Raw genomic sequence first — 13,304 nt, forward strand, 5'->3', positions numbered from 1 at the left:
CATGGCCTCCACTTTTTTGTGTAGTTTATCCCACTGCTAGGACTGCCCTTTTCAGCTAGCAAGGTCAGTTTTTCTCACACAGCTAGGACTGTCCTTCCAGCTAGCTTGTTCTCTCATGCTGGTCCAGCCCTGTCTGCCAGCCTAGCTCCGGCAGCTAGCGCAGCCTCTATGTAGATGTAGCAGTACAGCTAGCATAGGCCCTGTAGCTATCAGTGCCTTGGCAGCTACCCTTTCCCTCTGCTAGCCTGGCTCCGGCAGCTTGCGCAGCCTCTATGTTGATGTAGCAGTACAGCTAGCATAGGCCCTGTAGCTATCAGTGCCCTGGCAGCAACCTTCCCTCTGCTAGCCCTTTCCCGGTGCTACCATGGTTACCCCTTTGCTACCCTGCTTGCCCCTCAGTTCCTCTAGACCAGTTGCTCTAGACCAGTTCTCTAGACCCAGTCCCTCTAGACCAGTTCCTCTAGACCAGTTCTCTAGACCAGTTCCTCTAGACTAGTTCCTCTAGACCGGTTCCTCTAGACCAGTTCCCCCAGTTACCCCTCGGCGACCCTGTTTCTTTTGCTAGCCCCACTCTTGTGGTGGCTTCCCCTGCTGGCTTGGCCAGTACCGTCTTGTTTTGCCCCCTGCCACTCTGTCTGTATTTGTTTTGGGTCGCCGGGTGGCTCCCGTTGGAGGGGGGGATACTGTGAGGTTTTGCCCGCTGCTCACTACCTTTTCTCTGGTTCTTTAAGCCTATACTGTTTATTTCCCTCCTATACTGTTTATTTTCCCTTCTCACTCACTCTCTCTAGCCCCCACCCTCTCGTTCCTTACCCTTAGTGGCCACACCTGTTCGATATTCTATTATCTCTCGCACCTGTGGTGGCAGGCTAATTAGTTCCCCTGTGGGCTTTAAATACCAGGGCGCTTCCCCTCGTTTTGGCGTGGGGTCGTGTTGTATACTTGCCGAGTCATATTCTCTAAACATCTAGACTCTTTCGGGAGATCCTCTGTCTGCCTATGCTGTTCCATTCTCCGGCGTCGAGATGTTTGCTCCAGCCTTCGCCAGCTGTCGCCGTTGCCTGTGGGGGAGACTGGTCTGCGCTCCCTGTACTTCCACGGGAGGCACCCCAGCGTTCCACTGCAGACCCCCGCGCAGCTGTTCGTCCTGACGCACATCCAGACCAGCGCAGACGCTCTCCAGTCCTCAGCGCGCAACGCGCATCTTCCAAGGACGCTCGAGCTTGGCACGCTCTCCAGACCAGCGCGCAACGCGCATCTTCCAAGGACGCTCGAGCTTGGCACGCTCTCCAGACCAGCGCGCAACGCGCATCTTCCAAGGACGCTCGAGCTTGGCACGCTCTCCAGACCAGCGCGCAACGCGCATCTTCCAAGAACCCTCGAGCTTGGCACGCTCTCCAGACCAGCGCGCAACGCGCATCTTCCAAGGACGCTCGAGCTTGGCACGCTCTCCAGACCAGCGCGCAACGCGCATCTTCCAAGAACCCTCGAGCTTGGCACGCTCTCCAGACCAGCGCGCAACGCGCATCTTCTAGACCTTCGTGCTTGGCACACTCCTCCTCGCAGACGCACCCCGACGCGTCCCTCGGTTCCGGTGCGCACTCAAGCAGTGGCGCACCACTCTGTTCCTCGGCTCCGACAGTCGGCTACCCGGTGACGACACCTTCGCCACCGCCGCCTGTTCCAGCACCACTCTGTTCCTCGGCTCCGACAGTCGGCTACCCGGTGACGACACCTTCGCCACCGCCGCCTGTTCCAGCACCCCTCTGTCCTCGGCTCGGACTGCCGGCTCCCCGGTGGCGATACCCTCGCCACCGCCGCCTGTTCCAGCACCACTCTGTCCTCGGCTCGGACAGCCGGCACCCCGCCGCTGCTGTTCCTGTACCATTACGCATACGCTGGGTGAGTTTTGATTGTGATGTCACTCTCCCAGCGTATTGCCTCTGTTAGTTAGTTTGGACATTTCATCTCCCAGCGTATTGCCTCTGTTAGTTAGTTTGGACATTTCATCTCCCAGCGTATTGCCTCTGTTAGTTAGTTTGGACATTTCATCTCCCAGCGTATTGCCTCTGTTTTTGGTTCTCACTTAGAATAGTATTTTTGGACTTTACATCTCCCCCTGTGTGTTTGTCACACGAAGATATTATTACTTTGTTCACTTTGTTATTTGGACTGTTCTGCACCTGCTCTGTTTTTTCCCTTTGTGCATTAACTATCTCCTCTGTCCTGCAGAGCGGCCCAGATGATTTCCACCAGTCCTCCCAGTTCCTCCCTGTTCCCCAGCCCGCCTCCGCGGGCCTCAGTCCCTAGTCCTCTCTCCCTAGTTCTCCTAGTCCCTAGTCCTCTATCCCTAGCTCTCCTAGTCCCTAGTCCTCTCTCCCTAGTTCTCCTAGTCCCTAGTCCTCTATCCCTAGCTCTCCTAGTCCCTAGTCCTCTCTCCCTAGTTCTCCTTGTCCCTTGTTTACCTAGTCTCTAGTTCCTCTGTCCCAAGGCGTTCCCTTAACCTTCCCTTAGGCGTTCCCTTACCTTCCCATAGTGTTCCCTTTTTCCTGCCCGCCTCTTAAAGGCACCCTTCCTTCCCCTCATATGATATTCCTGTATTTGTGATTCTCCCTTAAAGGGACAGTGCCCTTTTCCCTGTTTTTCCCTGTGTTTCAATAAATATCTGTTTCTTGGCAAACCATCATACCTGTCTTGTGTTGTGCGATTGGGGTCGGTTACAAACCATAACAGTACGACCCCACCAAGTCTACGACCCCAGCCAGCACAGACTGTGTATGTTGAGTTTGCCTTTTTTTTTCTTGTTCCCTCTAGCTTCCCTGTTAGCCCAGTTTAGCTTCCTTGTTAGTCCTGTTTAGCTCCCCTGTTAGCCTGTTACTCCCCTGTTTAGCTTGTTAGTCTCCCCGGTTAGCTCCCCTGTTTGCTTCCCGTTTGCCCTGTTTGACCCCCCTGTAGCTAGCCATGCCCTGGCAGCTAACCCAGTCCCTCAGCAGAGCCCCTGTCTGCTAGCTTAGCCCCGGCTGCTAGCACAGCCTCTATGTTTATGCAGCCCTTGCTGCTGGCATAGGCCCTGTAGCTAGCCGTGCCCTGGCGGCTAACCCAGTTTCCCTCTGCATGGCCCCGGTCTGCTAGCTTGGCCCCGGCTGTTAGCACAGCCTCTATGTTAATGCAGCCTTGCAGCTGGCATAGGCCCTGTAGCTAGCCAGGCCCAAGCAGCTAACCCGGTCCCTCTGCATGGCCTCCACTTTTTTGTGTAGTTTATCCCACTGCTAGGACTGCCCTTTTCAGCTAGCAAGGTCAGTTTTTCTCACACAGCTAGGACTGTCCTTCCAGCTAGCTTGTTCTCTCATGCTGGTCCAGCCCTGTCTGCCAGCCTAGCTCCGGCAGCTAGCGCAGCCTCTATGTAGATGTAGCAGTACAGCTAGCATAGGCCCTGTAGCTATCAGTGCCTTGGCAGCTACCCTTTCCCTCTGCTAGCCTGGCTCCGGCAGCTTGCGCAGCCTCTATGTTGATGTAGCAGTACAGCTAGCATAGGCCCTGTAGCTATCAGTGCCCTGGCAGCAACCTTCCCTCTGCTAGCCCTTTCCCGGTGCTACCATGGTTACCCCTTTGCTACCCTGCTTGCCCCTCAGTTCCTCTAGACCAGTTGCTCTAGACCAGTTCTCTAGACCCAGTCCCTCTAGACCAGTTCCTCTAGACCAGTTCTCTAGACCAGTTCCTCTAGACTAGTTCCTCTAGACCGGTTCCTCTAGACCAGTTCCCCCAGTTACCCCTCGGCGACCCTGTTTCTTTTGCTAGCCCCACTCTTGTGGTGGCTTCCCCTGCTGGCTTGGCCAGTACCGTCTTGTTTTGCCCCCTGCCACTCTGTCTGTATTTGTTTTGGGTCGCCGGGTGGCTCCCGTTGGAGGGGGGGATACTGTGAGGTTTTGCCCGCTGCTCACTACCTTTTCTCTGGTTCTTTAAGCCTATACTGTTTATTTCCCTCCTATACTGTTTATTTTCCCTTCTCACTCACTCTCTCTAGCCCCCACCCTCTCGTTCCTTACCCTTAGTGGCCACACCTGTTCGATATTCTATTATCTCTCGCACCTGTGGTGGCAGGCTAATTAGTTCCCCTGTGGGCTTTAAATACCAGGGCGCTTCCCCTCGTTTTGGCGTGGGGTCGTGTTGTATACTTGCCGAGTCATATTCTCTAAACATCTAGACTCTTTCGGGAGATCCTCTGTCTGCCTATGCTGTTCCATTCTCCGGCGTCGAGATGTTTGCTCCAGCCTTCGCCAGCTGTCGCCGTTGCCTGTGGGGGAGACTGGTCTGCGCTCCCTGTACTTCCACGGGAGGCACCCCAGCGTTCCACTGCAGACCCCCGCGCAGCTGTTCGTCCTGACGCACATCCAGACCAGCGCAGACGCTCTCCAGTCCTCAGCGCGCAACGCGCATCTTCCAAGGACGCTCGAGCTTGGCACGCTCTCCAGACCAGCGCGCAACGCGCATCTTCCAAGGACGCTCGAGCTTGGCACGCTCTCCAGACCAGCGCGCAACGCGCATCTTCCAAGGACGCTCGAGCTTGGCACGCTCTCCAGACCAGCGCGCAACGCGCATCTTCCAAGAACCCTCGAGCTTGGCACGCTCTCCAGACCAGCGCGCAACGCGCATCTTCCAAGGACGCTCGAGCTTGGCACGCTCTCCAGACCAGCGCGCAACGCGCATCTTCCAAGAACCCTCGAGCTTGGCACGCTCTCCAGACCAGCGCGCAACGCGCATCTTCTAGACCTTCGTGCTTGGCACACTCCTCCTCGCAGACGCACCCCGACGCGTCCCTCGGTTCCGGTGCGCACTCAAGCAGTGGCGCACCACTCTGTTCCTCGGCTCCGACAGTCGGCTACCCGGTGACGACACCTTCGCCACCGCCGCCTGTTCCAGCACCACTCTGTTCCTCGGCTCCGACAGTCGGCTACCCGGTGACGACACCTTCGCCACCGCCGCCTGTTTCCAGCACCACTCTGTCCTCGGCTCCGACAGTCGGCTACCCGGTGACGACACCTTCGCCACCGCCGCCTGTTCCAGCACCACTCTGTCCTCGGCTCGGACTGCCGGCTCCCCGGTGGCGATACCCTCGCCACCGCCGCCTGTTCCAGCACCACTCTGTCCTCGGCTCGGACAGCCGGCACCCCGCCGCTGCTGTTCCTGTACCATTACGCATACGCTGGGTGAGTTTTGATTGTGATGTCACTCTCCCAGCGTATTGCCTCTGTTAGTTAGTTTGGACATTTCATCTCCCAGCGTATTGCCTCTGTTAGTTAGTTTGGACATTTCATCTCCCAGCGTATTGCCTCTGTTAGTTAGTTTGGACATTTCATCTCCCAGCGTATTGCCTCTGTTTTTGGTTCTCACTTAGAATAGTATTTTTGGACTTTACATCTCCCCCTGTGTGTTTGTCACACGAAGATATTATTACTTTGTTCACTTTGTTATTTGGACTGTTCTGCACCTGCTCTGTTTTTTCCCTTTGTGCATTAACTATCTCCTCTGTCCTGCAGAGCGGCCCAGATGATTTCCACCAGTCCTCCCAGTTCCTCCCTGTTCCCCAGCCCGCCTCCGCGGGCCTCAGTCCCTAGTCCTCTCTCCCTAGTTCTCCTAGTCCCTAGTCCTCTATCCCTAGCTCTCCTAGTCCCTAGTCCTCTCTCCCTAGTTCTCCTAGTCCCTAGTCCTCTATCCCTAGCTCTCCTAGTCCCTAGTCCTCTCTCCCTAGTTCTCCTTGTCCCTTGTTTACCTAGTCTCTAGTTCCTCTGTCCCAAGGCGTTCCCTTAACCTTCCCTTAGGCGTTCCCTTACCTTCCCATAGTGTTCCCTTTTTCCTGCCCGCCTCTTAAAGGCACCCTTCCTTCCCCTCATATGATATTCCTGTATTTGTGATTCTCCCTTAAAGGGACAGTGCCCTTTTCCCTGTTTTTCCCTGTGTTTCAATAAATATCTGTTTCTTGGCAAACCATCATACCTGTCTTGTGTTGTGCGATTGGGGTCGGTTACAAACCATAACAAGTCGTTATGCCAATTCCCAATCCCCTTCCCGGTCGCTGCGCACTCTACCCCCTACCGTCGGTCTGGGAGGGCGGAGACTATCGCATGCTTCCTCCGACACATATGTAGCCAGCCCACCGCTTCTTTTCACCTGGCAGCGCGGACTCTCACTGGGAGAGTGTAACGTGTGGAAGGTCACACTACCTCTCCCAGATCCTTCCCTTGCTGTGCAGGCGCCCCGACCGAACTGTAGGAGTCGCTGTCTGCAACGACCAGGACCCACCCTTGCCGGCTTCCCACCCGCTAACACTGCCAATTGTGTTAGTGTGGACAGTCGTCCAAGCCGGAGGCACCACAGCCGGATTCGATCCCACTGGCTCTGTGGTGGTAGACAGACGCTTAGTCCACTGCGCTACCCAGCTGCCCACTGCAATTAGACTTTTGACTGAATTCATTCTAATGATAATATCTAGGGATAGGCATAGTTTCTTTGAATATTAGAATAGTAGTTACATTTTAAAGAATATATGAGTTAATGTGAATATATTTTTGTCAAAAAAAATAAAATTCCCCTTGTTTTTACCGGCACCTACACTGTGTGTAGTGTATAGAGAGGGGACCCTATTAACTGTTACACCACTGAACGGCATGCAGCTCGCTAGCTAGCCAGGTATACCATAACAGTCTTGGAGAACAGAAAAGAAGAATGTTACATGATAGCAAATCACGCCGGCTGCTGCAACTCGCTTATGACAGCAGCCAACTAGCTTGCTTGTTTGATTATGTCCCGTTTGCTATTAAGTAAAAACGAAGTAATAAGTAAAAACTAAGTAATAACCATGCTGCATGTAACTGCATCCCTGCTGAGGCTGCATGCCCAGAGGGTTTTCTTGGTCCACACAAGCGTACAGAAGCTACTGTCAGCACTCAGAAGGCATTGCACCGGCAACCCTTGTAGGTGTGAATGTACTGTAGCTTACTTTCAAGCCTTTTCAATGAGTCTCTCTCTCTCCCTGCAGAAGTACCCCCCCCCCCCATCTCTCTCTCTCTCTCTCTCTCTCTCTCTCTCTCTCTCTCTCTCTCTCTCTCTCTCTCTCTCTCTCTCTCTCGGACATTCTTTTTCAAATTGTTCCTTGAGTTTGTGTTTGCTGATTTTGTTTCCTTTTATGGAGGAGAGACAAGAGAGATGAATTGCATCGCCTTCCATGAGGCGATAAAAAAAATACATAGTTACCTTTACCTCTCTCTCTCTCTCTCTCTCTCTCCTTCTTTTCTCTCCTCTCTCCTCCTCTTACCTCTCTCTCCTCTCCCTCTCTCTTCTCATCCCTCTTACCATTTTGTGTGTGTACTGTATGGACAGAGGGCACTCTTTGAGATTGGAACGTGTGCTCTCTGAGAACTGAGGACAACATAGGACATAGGTCTCCATGTCAGTGGCTCACTGTGTCATTTTGATGACCTTGATCAAGAATAGTCAATAGACATCTTTATTTCTTTATTTCTCATCCTGGCCCACTTGTTTTTTCTTCTCTCCTATGGCAGTGAGACTCTTGTTCGTATACTGAATCCTCTCCTCTCCTCCTCTTCTCCTCTCTCTCTCCCTACTCTCTCAGTCACTCTAACTCCATCCATCCTCTCCTCTCCTCCTTTCCTCTCTCTCTCTCCCTACTCTCTGTCACTCTAACTCCATCCATCCTCTCCTCCTCTTCTCCTCTCTCTCTCCCTACTCTCTCAGTCACTATAACTCCACCCACCATCTCCTCTCCTCCTCTTCTCATCTCTCTCTCCCTACTCTCTGTCACTCTAACTCCATCCATCCTCTCCTCTCCTCTCCTCCTCTTCTCCTCTTCTATCTCCCTACTCTCTCAGTCGCTCTGACTTCATCCATCCGCCCCTCCTCCCCTTGTCTATTTTTGCTGACGGTGTGTTTTTTGTCGTTCTCCTGCTGGCGTTGCCTCGTGTGTGTTTTCTCCCTGCGGCTCGGCTCGGTGCAGGGGTCAGGGGGCAGCCTGTCCCCTTCAGACTGGGGGGGGGGGGGTTGGTGTTGCCCGCTTCCTCCTCTATACATCCTTCTCCTCTTCATCATTATCTGCCCGTTGCTTCAATGCGCTGACGTTCCTCAGATGCCTGCGGTGGTACAATGTCCTCTACTCTACCTCTCTCCTCACTGCTCCCTCTCTCCTCACTGCTCCCTCTCTCCTCACTGCTCCCTCTCTCCACCCTGCTCCCTCTCTCCTCACTGTTCCCTCTCCTCACTGCTCCCTCTCTCCTCACTGCTCCCTCTCTCCACCCTGCTCCCTCTCTCCACCCTGCTCCCTCTCCTCACTGCTCCCTCTCTCCTCCCTGCTCCCTCTCTCCACCCTGCTCACCTCACTGCTCCCTCTCTCCTCACTGCTCCCTCTCTCCTCCCTGCTCCCTCTCTCCACCCTGCTCCCTCTCTCCACCCTGCTCACCTCACTGCTCCCTCTCTCCTCCCTGCTCCCTCTCTCCACCCTGCTCTCCTCACTGCTCCCTCTCTCCTCACTGCTCCCTCTCTCCACCCTGCTCTCCTCACTGCTCCCTCTCTCCTCCCTGCTCCCTCTCTCCACCCTGCTCTCCTCACTGCTCCCTCTCTCCTCCCTGCTCCCTCTCTCCACCCTGCTCACCTCACTGCTCCCTCTCTCCTCCCTGCTCCCTCTCTCCTCCCTGCTCCCTCTCTCCACCCTGCTCAACTCACTGCTCCCTCTCTCCTCCCTGCTCCCTCTCTCCACCCTGCTCACCTCACTGCTCCCTCTCTCCTCCTTGCTCCCTCTCTCCACCCTGCTCACCTCACTGCTCCCTCTCTCCTCCCTGCTCCCTCTCTCCACCCTGCTCACCTCACTGCACCCTCTCTCCTCACTGTTCCCTCTCTCCTCCCTGCTCCCTCTCTCCACCCTGCTCACCTCACTGCACCCTCTCTCCTCACTGTTCCCTCTCTCCTCACTGCTCCCTCTCACCTCACTGCTCCCTCTCTCCTCACTGCTCCCTCTCTCCACCCTGCTCACCTCACTGTTCCCTCACTCCATTCTTCTCTTATCTTATTCTACCCACTTTTATTCTCAATCCTCTTTCCCCGTTACCCTCCTCCTTCATTCTGCTACACTCTTATAATACTGTGAACAACAACAGCTTTTTGAACACTTTACATTTTAATTGTGTTTTTATCCTTTAATTTCCCCAATTATTTTAACCATATACCACTGTTTTTGCTAACCTATACGCATGCGATTGGTGGTGGTGGGACCTTTACAAAAAACAAAAAATCCATCAAAATCAGTGTTGTTGCTAATCACATGACACTAGACACATGCTAGCCTAACTAACTAACCGTACTGTCATGTCCTAATAAACTAACCTACACTGTAGCACTCAACACTTTGATGAACATTGTTGCTCAGCTGATAGAGTTGTGCCCTTCCTGATGGCTTGTCGTACAGAACATGTAAGTCGCTTTGGATAAAAGCGTCAGCTAAATGACTAAATGTAAATTTCTTCAATCTGACATTACAAAAAAACTGAAAATCCATCAAAATCAGTGTTGCTGCTAATCATACATATTACATTATGCTAGCCTGTTATAATTTGTGACGTCGCCATCACAAACACTGGCATTTAAAGGGTACAAATAAAATAATTCCTGCACCAGAATGCAGGAAATGAAGTCTTTGTAACACAAACAATCCTGGTGGGGGACCCCCAGACCCCCCGCTTAAAAAGTGGCCTGACTGGGGCTATATGTCGCACTATATTTCCTGGCCTGAATGATTTCCCCAGTCCGGCCCTGGTTAAAAGCCTCCAATGCTTATTAGTGTGTGTGTTTGAACGTTTTCATGTTTCAACCATACATTTCCATTTATAAAAAAAATAAAAAAAATATATATATATCTATATATTTTAATAATATTTTTTTTATAAAATTTTTTTTTACCTCCTATAATAGTGGGGGTCATGGCTCTCTGACACCGTTTTTTCGGGGGTCGTGGCCTGAACACTTTTGGAACCCCTGGTGTATAGGACTGTGAAGCTATGCATCCCCCACCCTGTATCCCCCACATGCTGCTTTGACACCCGAATTTCCCCAAGGGGATCAATAAAGGATCATCTTATCTTATCTGACTCCTAATGAAGATGTACAGTACATGGCACTGTGCTGCACTTTACTGCTGTACTATTGTGCTGTACTATTGTGGAGGCTTTCCCAGTTCCAGCTGTGTGTCCTTTCTGTCCATGGTCCGCTCTCCGTACTAGTCCCATCCCTCCTCTTCTCCCCCCTTACCACCCTCCCTCCTTATCCTCATTTATCTCTCTTTCACCTTTCATCGCCCCTTCAGCTTTCATATATAAAGGATGGGTTCCCTTTTTTTTTTATATACCCAGATTGAAAAATTATCTGGCATTTTATTGACTGGTACAGGCCATAATTTCAATGGTCGATTTAGTATTTAGAAACGTTTTACATTATAAAGTCCTTACTATGGAGGGCAAAGTTAACTAGCATTCCCAAGCTCACCTCTATGATATCACTTCCTGCCCACATGGTATATAGCTCCCACCTTTACAAGCTACCATTGCTAGCCTATTAACACTGAAGAAGGAACACCTGTTCCGAAACATGTCTGTTCTATAGGCTGCCATTAAATAATTTTTTTTAAATCTGAGAATGCTGGTCCGGCCTCCTGCTTTCTTCCGTATTTAGAAACGTACCATTACATTCTCTCACCAATCTACATTATAATAGGGTGATTGTTTTCCCCAAGGGGATCAATATCTTATCGTATCTGATCTTTTAGCCTTCAAAAACCACCATACACATCCTTTTCCCCCAAAGAATCTTGCAGTATCATAGAGTTTCATACAATATACACACATTTATGTATGATACAGCTTCAATTAATATACATGGGTCTAATGGGTGTGAACAGCAATGGTAGTCTGATCATGTCCGCTCTAAATCAGTACCGTATTCATTCTTGTTTTATTCATGTGAGTGAGTGATGGGACTGGGAGGGCAAGTGAAACATGAATATAGAGGTATGTTGGGACTTAATGCAAGGGAGGAATGAGGCTACAGTTTGGCAGGCTAATTAAGCGGCATTCAGAGCAATCAGATCCGTAACTGAAGAGGTGGGGGGATCTCAAAAGATATTTGAACCTGAACGCAGCGTTCAATAACTATAGGCGCTCCTTTGCCGTTACAAATCCATTTTGTTCACTTTTCATTCTTGTTCTTCTATCGCGTTAGTTCGATGCCGTTTTACAGACACAACACGGCTGCCTTTGGAAAGCCGAGGGGAGGAGGAGAGATGTGCCAGAATCTCCCCCCTCCACCACCACCACCACCACCACCACCCTGCCTCCCGCTGTTTCTGAGGCAAAGAAATCTGTCATGTGTCACCGGCTAAATGGGAGGATTACCATGTCATTATGCCGTTTGACTCAGCAGGACTTGTCTCCACGATGCCAGCATAGCAAAACAGAATCGCCTTATCCCCAAAGGAGAGAAAGCTAATATCCTATATTTAGGTCGGTATTAAGGCCCATTACTCAACAGACAAAACGGTTTATCCGGATCTCTCTCGTGCTTTGTTCGGGCCTCTTCCGTTGTAGCATCCCTCCAAGCGCTTTGGTATGAGAGGATATCTTGACTCCGCATCAGAATAGCTTACGGTAAACTTCCAAAGAAATCCACTTTTCTGCGGGGAAGCGGAGAGCTGATATTGGGTCAAGTGTGCAACAAAATTGTGCAATTCCACCTCCTTCACCTCTACGAGTCACTGAGGTGAAAAGCCGCTGTAAACGTGGATGGATTTTGATTTGAAGATTGAAGATCCTCCTCCGAGCGCTTCCAGGGGATGATGAGACGCATCCGCCCCATACACGTGTTAGAGTGAATCAAGGCGTTTGTGAATAGGTAGAATTCAAGGAAACTATAAAAGAAGGAAGGGTCATCACGTCAGAATACCAGCGTTCTATGCTCTGCTTCGTGTCAGACGTTGGTGCCAGTTCCATTGACGCCTGTATTAAAATTCGAAATATACAATCTGAAATATACATCAACCAATATATCAACCGTTAGCTAGTTAACAATGCAACAAATTGCAGATGATTCTGACATCCGAGGTAATAACCTGTTTAAATTGGGTCATAAATGGGGAGACGGCTGATCCCATTCTACTCAATGTTGGTTTTCGCACTTGGCACCAATGTACATTCACGCGCTACACAGTGACGAGATGACCCTTACTTATTTTATAGTCCCCTTGGTAGAATCTTAACTATTAATGGATATTACTCAACTACAGCTGTAGTAGCTACCGCTTGGAGATCACCCGTTCAGTGATCCTTGTGAGAATTACTATCCTTTCTTGTAAAAAATTCAATATTATTCCTTGAAATAATCCGCAGTAGCGCCAATAATGATAATGGTATCCATGACAGTTTAGGCTAAACACTGTTGGATACAGTTGTAGTTAAGGGTCGGGGGGGGGGGGCGATAAGGACACCAAGTAAATATCACAATGTTTAGAGGGACCTTTGATGATGATATACAGTATGTCACCATATTGACTCACAGGTCACACAGTAATCCAACGGATGCTCATCACATTGGACCGCAGGGTCTTGGGAGGTGTGATCCATTATGAAACTGAGACATAGTCTTTACTCAATATCAATATCTAATTAACCCTTTCACTACCACACTACAGAGGGTTAACCTTTCACTACCACACTACAGAAGGTTAACCCTTTCACTACCACACTACAGAAGGTTAACCTTTCACTACCACAACGTCTGTAGTGTGGTAGTGAAAGGGATTATCACCAATTTAGCCCCCCCCCCTCCATTTTTTTTTAATACAAATTTAATATCACAATTACTGCATATGAAGAAATCCCACGGAGTGATGATTTCACAGATAGACGACCACCCGTGAATGTCGCTATATTGCCCAGTGTTCCTAAAGGAAATGCGTTTCTCATTTCCCTGTAAAATGCCATAATGGCGCTGAATAAAAAAAAAAAAAGCATTTGAAATGATCTGCAGTAAAGTGCTAATAATGACAACAGCATCTGAAGCGTTATTGAAAGCAGTTGGATACCATTAAGTATTTAGCTTCCATGCGGCTAGAGAGAGGCTGTGTATCAGCGTGGTCCCAGCGGGTTTGTTCGTTGGCTGACATGATACCACTTCCTACAGGAAAACTCTAATTAATTGTTATCATTATTTGTTTATTTCTGCTCCCAACCCGCTTTTCATTTCCTCTCACA

Source organism: Notolepis coatsorum (assembly GCF_963971535.1).
Source record: "Notolepis coatsorum genome assembly, chromosome: 4".
NCBI lineage: Eukaryota > Metazoa > Chordata > Actinopteri > Aulopiformes > Paralepididae > Notolepis > Notolepis coatsorum.